Source organism: Lissotriton vulgaris, chromosome 5 (assembly GCF_964263255.1).
Source record: "Lissotriton vulgaris chromosome 5, aLisVul1.2, whole genome shotgun sequence".
NCBI lineage: Eukaryota > Metazoa > Chordata > Amphibia > Caudata > Salamandridae > Lissotriton > Lissotriton vulgaris.
The window spans coordinates 1,160,868,914-1,160,881,009 of NC_141693.1; the positions used below are offsets into that span (position 1 = coordinate 1,160,868,914).

At 44.4% G+C, this 12,096-nt stretch overlaps 1 protein-coding gene and 1 long non-coding RNA gene across 2 annotated transcripts in view; one reads left to right on the plus strand and one right to left on the minus strand.

The window, feature by feature from the left end:
* Positions 1–12,096, plus strand: part of LOC147712145 (uncharacterized) — a 936,609-nt gene that overhangs the window by 373,268 nt on the left and 551,245 nt on the right. The window lies entirely within an intron of this gene.
* LOC147712146 (uncharacterized) lies at positions 4,052–6,606 on the minus strand. Its single transcript, XR_015295982.1, has 3 exons — positions 6,218–6,606; positions 4,909–5,802; positions 4,052–4,493 (listed from the first exon to the last, which is right to left on the minus strand). It is a non-coding gene; the product is annotated as an uncharacterized LOC147712146 (long non-coding RNA).

Consider the following 12,096-nt stretch of genomic DNA (forward strand, 5'->3'; position numbering starts at 1 on the left):
AGACTCTGCTGAACCCATCTGCCATTGTTTTTAAATGGGAGGTCAACAGGATTCTATTTAACAGATTCCTCCGACTGACTAGACCATGGTTTAGCACTGTAACCATTACATGGTACTCACTCCCGACACCACAACCAGCAGTGACATCGCAGACGAGCCATGATCAGAGTATGAGGGCAAAGAGTTGATAAAAGTTGATACAATGTATGTCTTATACTGTGTGGTTGCACAAAGTTATATTTTTTTATCCACAATGCACTGGAATCAAGGGGAACAGCGTTTTAGCACTACAACAACGTTAGTTTCCATTTTTTCATTTTATGCTAATGTATGTAATTGCAATGGCCTTTGGGTCATGTTGGCACTTTAAAAAACTTGCTAAAAAACACTCTATTGTAGTAACTTATTACAGTTTTGTTTTGAAATCTCAATATGCTGCCAGACACAAAGGACACCGTAATAGGTCTCGAAACAGATTTACAGCTGTATGTGTGCACGTATATATGTAATCATATTCCTTCAGGTTCTGAATGAGACATGCTGTGGGGTGTAGGATACCCCTATTAGGTGGGTGGGGGGCAGCATGTAGTTTGGGAGACCATGGTGCAGGGTGCTGCCAGGATACAGAAATAATGAACAAGGGCTTGAACAGCTGTTATGGAGTCACTTTTCAAGAGGAACAGTTTCACTTTCTTAAGTAGAAAGAGCTGGTTCCAGTCTGTCTTTGTTTTCTTAGTGACATATTCTTTAAGGTCTGAGGCTTGTGTCAAGGGTGAATCCAAGTTGCTTGGCATTGGGTGAAAGTTGGTGTTCGGGGTAGTCAATATCTGTTATTGAACAAGGTTTGGACTAGTCATTGCTTGTTATTATTTGTACATAATGGATGACTTCCAATATCTTTTTGACATACAATAGTTTTTTTTAATTTTTTGTAACACATATTACCCCAAACCACCACCCTCTTAGTAATCCCCATTCAAATTCCTTGTTTCCTGTTCTTTCTTATCAAAGTCATTCTCCTGCTACAGGTAAACAGAAAATGTCAAGAGGATGTCCTAAAATAATCTTAATTTCAATTCTAAAATAGAAATTTTGAACGTGGATAGCAACCCCAATATTTGGACACCATTTTGGTAGTCACTTGATCTTGGACAATGCCATCAACATTATTTACAAGTTATGCAATCCTGGGTATTCATCGGACCACCTCAACACTGCTCCAATTTAGCAAAGAGTTAAAATCGCTTAATTTTCAGACTAGTTCCCAGCACAGCCAGGACACCATCAGACTGCAGACATTAGATGTGTAAAAAAGAAAACCACTACGCAGCATGCCTTTTCGATGTATGCACCCAGTATCTTGAACAAGGTCTCTCAGAAGCACCCCAATGCTACTCCATTTTAGGAAAGCGTTGACGACTCACCTTATAAAGAACACTATGTCATAATGCATTAACTGTTCCCAAATCGGGTACCTCTCCTATCACTCATTGACTTTATGCGCTCCGCTGACTTTAGGCTTTGTCTGCCCTTTAGAAATACCACATGCTGGCGTAGATTGGCTTAATCTTTGACTAACATCCTTCTTGTTCCCCGAATACAGCCAAATCCACCTCCATTTGTGTTTTACATCTTAAAGTACTCCATAAAATCATCTAATTCGTACCTTTTGATCAAATATTTCCAGCTATTCCCATGGATATTGGTGCCAGAGTGGACTGCACCTGTGCCTTCTCTATGGCTCCTCCTAAATATCAACTACAGGGGCTACAACTCATTCAGAATACCTCTGCTTGTCTTTTGCTTGGACTTCCTAGACTGTCATCTACCGCTAATTAACTGACCCAGCAACATTGGCTCCCCATAGCCAAGCAATGCATGATCAGAGGCCTTTGTATCTGCGCCAGAGCCTTATATGGCTACAGCTCTTTGTTGCTACAAAAACTTCACATGGTATCCACTTTTAGGTCTTCCAATGCCTTTCTAGTATACACATCATTCACAAAATTTGATATAGTGGCAGATCATTTGGCTCTAAACTTCATCTGCCCATTAGAAGGACTGCTAATCACATCAAGTTTAGAAAACTACCTAAAACGTTGCTTTTCACTCTCTATCTGAACAGGTATATGTGCTTCTGACTTACCTCTTAACATCAGCGCCCCACCACCATAAACAGTATTTGCAAACTCTACTAACACCATCAATAAATAACATTAAAAATCCTCATAAAGGACTTTATCCACCATTTAGAGGCTTAAAGGGTTGAGCATTCCTCCACAAAAGAAGACATCTGTTAAAATAAAAAGAAGTGCTAGAGAGCACGAGAAACATTGTCTTGTGGATGGGCATCCCTCGCCTGCCGACTGCACACCCCTGGCATTTATAAGGTTTATTGTGCTAAGAGAGAGTTTCGAACAGATTGTTTAGGTTGGGAAATATAATTTTATCTAAACAAAGCTTCCGAGGCTCGCCCACAGACCCGGGACAATCAGATGCACTGTCAGGTGTTTGTTTTGTCTTTCTGGTCCTCGCTAATTAATTCGGTTCAATATGGCGGAGCTTTGCTGATGTTGAACACCGAGCGCCTCGCAGCCTTGATGTGGTGGACGGGTCCAGGTGGCTTGAGTTTTGCTAGGGTGTAGCGCATTAACGTGGCACATTCGCAGGGCCATAATCAAATCTGTGCGAGCAGATGCGGGGAGCGCAGACCTGGCACGTGCGCTTGTGGCTCGGTAATTTAATTACGCTACTGCGGAGGGTCAGTGCAGAGGAGTTGAGGTGAGTTTTCATGAACTTGGGCTATTTGCTTTTTCAGTAAAGTGCGGGTATTAGCCCCAGTTCCCATCAACTAAAAGTCGGGCTTTAAACTGACATTCGGTAAACATGCGCACTGAGCAGCAGATAGGCGCAGCAGCTGACACGTCACGGGCCCGAGGGCGCAGAAGCACAGACTTTTCACTCCTTGAACTGCGAGGTGCAGGCGAACAGGCCCGGGATCACGCGGGCACTGAAACGCCACTACCCATTGAAAGAGCGGGACCTAGGAACACGTTCCTGCTAGACAGCAATGTCTCAGGTGATTGGCTCATAGATGGTGGTACTGTCACTGTTGGGGCTTGGACAGGTTTGGGGACTGCAAAGGATAGAGGACATTACATCTGCAGGTCTGAGATTGATACAGAGCCCTAATCTATTTGACAGCATGGCTTCTGGAGACTGGAAAGAGATCCGGGATGGGCACAGAGCCTCCCACCCCCAGGACTGGAACAGGCTCTGGGGAAAAGGAACTGACACTAGAAGGTATGCAGAACATTCACGCATCGACCTACGGTGAATGAAGAATTATATAACATGTAACTTCTAGGATCTAGATATGCTTGGAGGGACAGGCCCAAGATACACGAAATTCCACATCCAGATCTGCTCAGAATCTTGGCACATGGATGAAAGGCGTTCAGTTCGAGGCAGGGTGGATTGCTCAGGGGATTGGTGCACAAATACACCCGAATATGTACCGACTGCAGTCATGCTCAATATGTAGACCGATAAAAGTTGTTATTAATAGTCAAGGATTTCTGAGCAAAACAGTAGCTGTGTCATTTTCCATCAAAAAGGTTTATACTTAACAGTGTCAGACATCTTGGTGGAAGGCAAAGAAAATACAATTTCTTAGTCTTGACCCAGCCTGCCTCAACTCTTCCTTAGATGGAAAGTTGTGCTTCAAAACCTCCTTGGCTCTCCTGGATTCATTGGTTTAGGGTGGTGTAAAGGTTAGATACAATTTAACGCTAGTATTACATATATTATTATTATATTATTATAATATTACAAAGTCAAATGACCAGTCAAGGTTAATACTTGACCAGGGATGGTGCTTGTGAGCCCGGCCACAAGATGGCCGCCTTCTAAAGGGGCTATCTGACCTATGTCCGCGCATTGAAGCAGCATTGAGGAGAGGTCGGTAACTACTGGCACCCCTGATCCACTTCTGCACAGGAGGCTACACCGTCTTGTTGGTAAATGCAGTGGAGACATCATATATGAACGGGCTGCACACCTCTGCTTTTGACAACTATCTCCAAATTTTTCAACTCCAAACATTTCGACCGTTGCGTGCTCATTGGCGTCGTGCCATGCCCACACTGCACGTGTAAAACTTAACAACAACAAATTTAGGTGCAACTTTCTGCCCCTAGCCTTTGGCACAGCATTTTCATTTGCGTTTGCATCATTTTCTTTTCACCATGTAACTTTCACCACAATTTTTTAACAACATTTTTTGCGACCTTCTTTTTGCTTAAATTTTAATCCTTTCATGTTTGTAAACATTCTCATCCTCATGCAAGGAACCGCCATTTTCCAGGTTTCTAGTGCTCATGTTTGGCCATCCGAGCCTTCCATCAAGAACACGACTAAAGCCATATTCATCAATAGCAGTTTATTTAATATCCAATGCATTTCGGGCCTCTGGGGCCCTTCATCAGGGAAAACTGAAAATGACAATTAAACACGCTTTTATTATACATCCGCCATTACGTGCACACATGAAACAGCTGATTAAAAAAGTTTAACTTTTGTAAATCGCACCAACCCTTTAAAAAATAATTGTAAATGCATGCTATATCAAGACCTCCCCTTTATATCCCGCCCGTACTACAGTTCATCTCTCGAGAAAAAACAATCATGTCTTCCTGACACGCAATGATTAATGACCATACAATAACCCCCACTGCTTGAAAGTTCTCATTCACTTTTTAACAAAAAAGTTTCGTGATTATTTTACTTGTAGCTCCTGTTTCTCATAAACACGATACTCTCTTCCTTCCACCCCAAAAACATGATCTGTTGTCTTTCATCAAAAAAGCCCATCTCCCACTTTTTAAATTTCGTGTGAGTTTAACGTACCTGCTAACAAACGATCAACCTCACTCCTTCCAAACAAACATCTCTCTTTCCATTTCCGACATCATGTCTTTTAACCATTTACTTACGCCCCTCCTATCAAGCAGCCCTTCCCCCTCCACCTGTGCACTAATTCTTCCCTGAGAGACTCAACTTCCCGTGATGCATTTAAAATAACTTATGGTAGAAATACAAATTGGTTGCGTGGCGATTTTTCAAGTCCAAATACTTTTAAATAATTAACGGTATGTAAAGCATGTGCTCAGTCCAAAGTTCATCGCAGCGACTGCCACGTTCTTCTGACCCATGAAAATAAACTTGCCGTGTGAATTTCGATGTTCCGCCTTGCATGTGGGGAAAACAACATTTCTTTGTGCATAGTCCTTTTATTGCTCAATATTTATTGGGTGCTAACCCTGAAGGGGCATTACGTTGAAAACATCATATATGAACGGGCTGCACACCTCTGCTTTTGACAACTATCTCCAAATTTTTCAACTCCAAACATTTCGACCGTTGCGTGCTCATTGGCGTCGTGCCATGCCCACACTGCACGTGTAAAACTTAACAACAACAAATTTAGGTGCAACTTTCTGCCCCTAGCCTTTGGCACAGCATTTTCATTTGCGTTTGCATCATTTTCTTTTCACCATGTAACTTTCACCACAATTTTTTAACAACATTTTTTGCGACCTTCTTTTTGCTTAAATTTTAATCCTTTCATGTTTGTAAACATTCTCATCCTCATGCAAGGAACCGCCATTTTCCAGGTTTCTAGTGCTCATGTTTGGCCATCCGAGCCTTCCATCAAGAACACGACTAAAGCCATATTCATCAATAGCAGTTTATTTAATATCCAATGCATTTCGGGCCTCTGGGGCCCTTCATCAGGGAAAACTGAAAATGACAATTAAACACGCTTTTATTATACATCCGCCATTACGTGCACACATGAAACAGCTGATTAAAAAAGTTTAACTTTTGTAAATCGCACCAACCCTTTAAAAAATAATTGTAAATGCATGCTATATCAAGACCTCCCCTTTATATCCCGCCCGTACTACAGTTCATCTCTTGAGAAAAAACAATCATGTCTTCCTGACACGCAATGATTAATGACCATACAATAACCCCCACTGCTTGAAAGTTCTCATTCACTTTTTAACAAAAAAGTTTCGTGATTATTTTACTTGTAGCTCCTGTTTCTCATAAACACGATACTCTCTTCCTTCCACCCCAAAAACATGATCTGTTGTCTTTCATCAAAAAAGCCCATCTCCCACTTTTTAAATTTCGTGTGAGTTTAACGTACCTGCTAACAAACGATCAACCTCACTCCTTCCAAACAAACATCTCTCTTTCCCTTTCCGACATCATGTCTTTTAACCATTTACTTACGCCCCTCCTATCAAGCAGCCCTTCCCCCTCCACCTGTGCACTAATTCTTCCCTGAGAGACTCAACTTCCCGTGATGCATTTAAAATAACTTATGGTAGAAATACAAATTGGTTGCGTGGCGATTTTTCAAGTCCAAATACTTTTAAATAATTAACGGTATGTAAAGCATGTGCTCAGTCCAAAGTTCATCGCAGCGACTGCCACGTTCTTCTGACCCATGAAAATAAACTTGCCGTGTGAATTTCGATGTTCCGCCTTGCATGTGGGGAAAACAACATTTCTTTGTGCATAGTCCTTTTATTGCTCAATATTTATTGGGTGCTAACCTAAATTTGTTGTTGTTAAGTTTTACACGTGCAGTGTGGGCATGGCACGACGCCAATGAGCACGCAACGGTCGAAATGTTTGGAGTTGAAAAATTTGGAGATAGTTGTCAAAAGCAGAGGTGTGCAGCCCGTTCATATATGATGTTTTCAACGTAATGCCCCTTCAGGGTTAGCACCCAATAAATATTGAGCAATAAAAGGACTATGCACAAAGAAATGTTGTTTTCCCCACATGCAAGGCGGAACATCGAAATTCACACGGCAAGTTTATTTTCATGGGTCAGAAGAACGTGGCAGTCGCTGCGATGAACTTTGGACTGAGCACATGCTTTACATACCGTTAATTATTTAAAAGTATTTGGACTTGAAAAATCGCCACGCAACCAATTTGTATTTCTACCATAAGTTATTTTAAATGCATCACGGGAAGTTGAGTCTCTCAGGGAAGAATTAGTGCACAGGTGGAGGGGGAAGGGCTGCTTGATAGGAGGGGCGTAAGTAAATGGTTAAAAGACATGATGTCGGAAAGGGAAAGAGAGATGTTTGTTTGGAAGGAGTGAGGTTGATCGTTTGTTAGCAGGTACGTTAAACTCACACGAAATTTAAAAAGTGGGAGATGGGCTTTTTTGATGAAAGACAACAGATCATGTTTTTGGGGTGGAAGGAAGAGAGTATCGTGTTTATGAGAAACAGGAGCTACAAGTAAAATAATCACGAAACTTTTTTGTTAAAAAGTGAATGAGAACTTTCAAGCAGTGGGGGTTATTGTATGGTCATTAATCATTGCGTGTCAGGAAGACATGATTGTTTTTTCTCGAGAGATGAACTGTAGTACGGGCGGGATATAAAGGGGAGGTCTTGATATAGCATGCATTTACAATTATTTTTTAAAGGGTTGGTGCGATTTACAAAAGTTAAACTTTTTTAATCAGCTGTTTCATGTGTGCACGTAATGGCGGATGTATAATAAAAGCGTGTTTAATTGTCATTTTCAGTTTTCCCTGATGAAGGGCCCCAGAGGCCCGAAATGCATTGGATATTAAATAAACTGCTATTGATGAATATGGCTTTAGTCGTGTTCTTGATGGAAGGCTCGGATGGCCAAACATGAGCACTAGAAACCTGGAAAATGGCGGTTCCTTGCATGAGGATGAGAATGTTTACAAACATGAAAGGATTAAAATTTAAGCAAAAAGAAGGTCGCAAAAAATGTTGTTAAAAAATTGTGGTGAAAGTTACATGGTGAAAAGAAAATGATGCAAACGCAAATGAAAATGCTGTGCCAAAGGCTAGGGGCAGAAAGTTGCACCTAAATTTGTTGTTGTTAAATGCAGTGGAGCCCACTAATTGCATCCTGGTGGGGGGCGGCTCGGCCCTGCTAGCGACTGGAGATTCTGGTGGCGGCTGGTGCCACAGGATTGCCGACGGGATATGCGCCTAAGCAGGAGGCCGGTGCACTAAAAGTATAGCTGCATGACTCTGGGGGGGCCAAGAACAATCCTAAAGGTGAGTGCGGCATGGGGCCTAACCCCAAAAGACCACGAGACATCTGGTGGTGCGTGGCCTCCTTTGGGGTGCCTGAGACTACATACTTCGCACAGTGGCCTGATGTTCCACCCTCAGCAGCTTTTGATCTCTATGTATGCGGATGACATCACCCTGTTCATGATCCAGTTGAAAACTTAGATCTGCTGCTCCACAAATTCATCTGCTTAGGCGGCATTGCAGGGATTGCTATTAACTGGGTGAAATCCATCTTATTTCCTCTCACAGAGGTGACCCAGACCTTCCCCTGCAACTTCCAATTGATGTGGGCAAGAGACCCGGTCTGCTATCTGGAGGTCTGGCTTAGCCAGGATAGAAATGAACTATGGAGGGAGAACTATGACAGGGTGATGACTTGACTTGAGGACGAGTCATGGCCTGGGTGAAGTTACTGTTGTTCGTCAACGTGCCTCTTTCCACAAGAAACTCGGTTCTCATCTTATATCATTGGCATGGGCTGGCAAACAGCCACGAGTGGCCTGGGAGGTACTGATGCTCCCTTTTGAGCAGAGACGGCTAGGGGCACCTGATAGGAACTTCTACTTTTTCAGCGCACAGGCACATTTTGCCCACTACTGGCTGTGAGAAGTTGGCCTGATATATGATGCTCACTAGTTCTAGTGATCACCTTGTATCAGTCCAAACAACCCTTATGCTGATTGGTTGTAAGTCAAACTTATAGACCAGCTATCCTAATGGTAGCATGGACAAAGCAGTCTTAGGCTAAACTCTTTTGGCATGTGAAGCCAGCTGTTTTACCACATATAACCCCTTGAATACCAAATGAAAGGACACCACACAGGTAGTTATGAAAATGAACAAGATATTTATTAACTAACAAACACCTCTGAACTCTTTATGAGATCAGAGGGCTAAGCACATGACAAGACTCTTAAGAAAAATACGTTAAGTTGCACAAGTTACAATGTTGCCCTAGGGGCAGAACAAACCATATACTAAGTAAATGGTATAAGGAAGTCTATAGAAGGAATGGAGCTGTCCAGAGGCTGTAGGATCGCTGAGACTACACTACCCTAACTTTAGGTAAGTAATAGGAGGCCCACGGAACGCGTGTGCAGAGTGCGAACTCACACGCGAGATGCGTAACAACGTCTATGGACAGTACAGTTCAAGAAAAAGGTGAGTACGGACAATCCTGACAAGTTAGGACTAAAAAGACTGTGAAACTGGACACTAGGAGAGTCAATCTACCCTTGAGCACTCTTGTTACCTCACCCATGGGCTGCGGGTGCATAGGTGCGAAGTTGTGTCGGGTTTCTGCGTTGAAGTCTATGGTAAGCATGGGCGAATTTTGCGGATCTCGCGTTCGCGAATTTTGCGGATTTGCGGATTCGCAATCCGCAAAATCCGCGAATTCCCGCAAATTTGCGGATTTTTTTTTTTTTGTGTTCGCCCGTGTTTCTGCCAGTTCGCGAGGGTTTTTACAATTTCGCAATTTGCGAACTTACCTGTCGGGTCGCAAGTTTTGCGAACTTGTTGTTTCTACGTGTCCAGCCTGTTTGGGACACTCTTCTTCATCACTGCCACTCTCTGTCACCACTGCCACTCTCTGACTACTCATGCCACCCTCTGGCCCACCCATGCCACCCTCTGTTTCATCACCACACCCTCTGGTTGTCCAGTGTACATTATTTTCGGCAAAGCAAAGCACACCTTCCCTGCCTCAAGTGACCTGAATTAATTTGGGGCTGATTAATGTGTCACAGAATATTTTTTTAGCTGGCACCTGCTTCCTTAGTGCGCCCTGATTAGTGATCTTTTGCACTTGCTAAGTGCTTTCATTGTTGCAAAATTAGTTACAACACCTGCCCTGCCCCAACTGACAATAATGAATTAGGGGCTGAGTAATGGATTTTAACTTCCAGCCTGGCTCCTGCTTGTCTCCCTTAGCTGTAATTCAGGACCTTTGTGGCATATGTGTAACTATTCTGAGGTTCAGAGCAGGGTCACATAATAGTTTCAACTGGCAACTGAACTCTGGAGGGGCCCCTCAGGAAGCACTACAGGAAATGGCTACTAATGATGAGCCTGAACTTTTGAACCTGGTAAGTAGTTACTTTCAGTTTTGCTAAGATCGTATTTCTGCAATTTTGCACTTATTCGCGGGGCGCGAACTCACGCGAACAGTGCGAGCAGTGCGAGCAAAATCCGCTGCTCGCGGATTTGCGGATTTTGCGGGAGATTCGCGAATCTCGCGGATTGCGAATTTCCCGAAAATCCGCAAAATCCGCGAGCGGAACGGATTTTCCGCCCATACTTATGGAGCCTGAAAGAAAAGATGCTGCAGGCGACCAGGAGAAAGATGTCCGGTGTGATCAAGGCTGGATCAGGAATGCTGAAGACCTGAAAGCAGAGGGGACAATGTTTAAAGTCACTAGCCAGTGATTGGAGTGGAACCAGGAAGGAACCAGATGCTGTCGTCGCGATCAGGTGAAGAGTGGAGGCTTGACTCTGCAGCCACGTGCACCAGGAGGTGTCTTCAATGACCAGGATGGAGGCATGAGCTGTCCCACACAGGCTCTCGCTGTCGGCGGTGTTGGTTCCGGATTCGGCGTCAACAGGCCTTGGCAAAGGCAACCCACGCGGTGAGTGGAAAAGGTGTCTGGTGCGGACCAGGAGGGTCCGGGGTGCTTCTCCTTTGCAGGGAAGCAAGGGCCAGTCTGAAGCAACCAGACCAGTGGTGTTGATGTCATGGATCGTCATCTAGGAGGCCACTAGCCAGCCGGCAAGTGACCAGACAACGAGTCGAGCAGCAAACAGGCAGAAGGGCCCCACGCAGATCTCGTGGATGCTGGAGGGCTGGTCTTTGGTGCAGGAGCTGCTCGGGCTGGGGCTTCTCAATCCCCAAAGCACTTCATCGAGGTTACCTCAGAAGTCGTGCTGGAAGCGAAGTGCAGTTTCTCCAAGATGGCCAGTCCCACATGTCTTGTTGCACCCACGGATCTCAGCTGTTCTGCAGATGTGAGTTGAGGTCGGAGAGGTCTGGGAATCTGGGTCTCGTCGGGCTCTGAAGTCTGGATCCTCGAGGGAAGACGACAAAGTGAAGCCGCTGGACGCTTGATGGTGCCTGCTTGTGCAGGGTGGACACTCCTTGCCCACAAGGGAGATTTCTTCAGTCTTTTGTAGCAGAATGTCGAAGTCCAGAGTTTCTTCTTGTAAGTTTTCAAGTCAGGATTAATCCGATTTGGAATGGGACCAGCTCCTACCTTTATCCTGCTAAAGGGGGCTGCACTATCACTAGGTCCCTCCTATGGGTGGGACCAGGAAGGGGGGTGGTTACACCCCCTATCCTTTGTCCGGTTTCGCGCCAGAGCTGGGGCTGGAGTGCCCCAGCAACTGGTTTGAGCCGGTGTATGCACAGGGCACCTTGTATGCCCCAGGCATGTCTCATTCCTTTCAGCCCTGTCCTACCTAATACACAAAATCCTATCTGGGGTGGTGCTAGCACCTCCCAAGGCAGGAAACACTTTGTCCAAGCCTCCCTCGCTGGAAGGACTCCCAGCGGCAGGAGGTCAGACTTGTGTCTGTGGTGGCAGCATCCATTTTGTGATGCTGAGGCTTGAGTTAACTTTAACCGGGGTTCACAGTTAGGTACATGTCGTGTCCCTCTAAAAGGGTGGAATGCTACCCCCGTCACCAGAATTGGCGAGGGGGTAGTATTCCAATTCGCATGACACCTTACTCAACATGTTTTGATAATGCTATGCCAAAGTTAGCAATAACCGCGAGGTTATAATGCACTTAAGAGTATATGGTATAGCATTATCATGGAAACAGTTAAAGGACTTGGTTCCGAAAGCTGTAGACAGGCTCAGCTCATGCCAGAGCACTATCTCACATAATTCCAAGCACTCTGCCTCCAGGATTGTTAAGGCCTGCCATAGGAGTGACTTATAGGAGT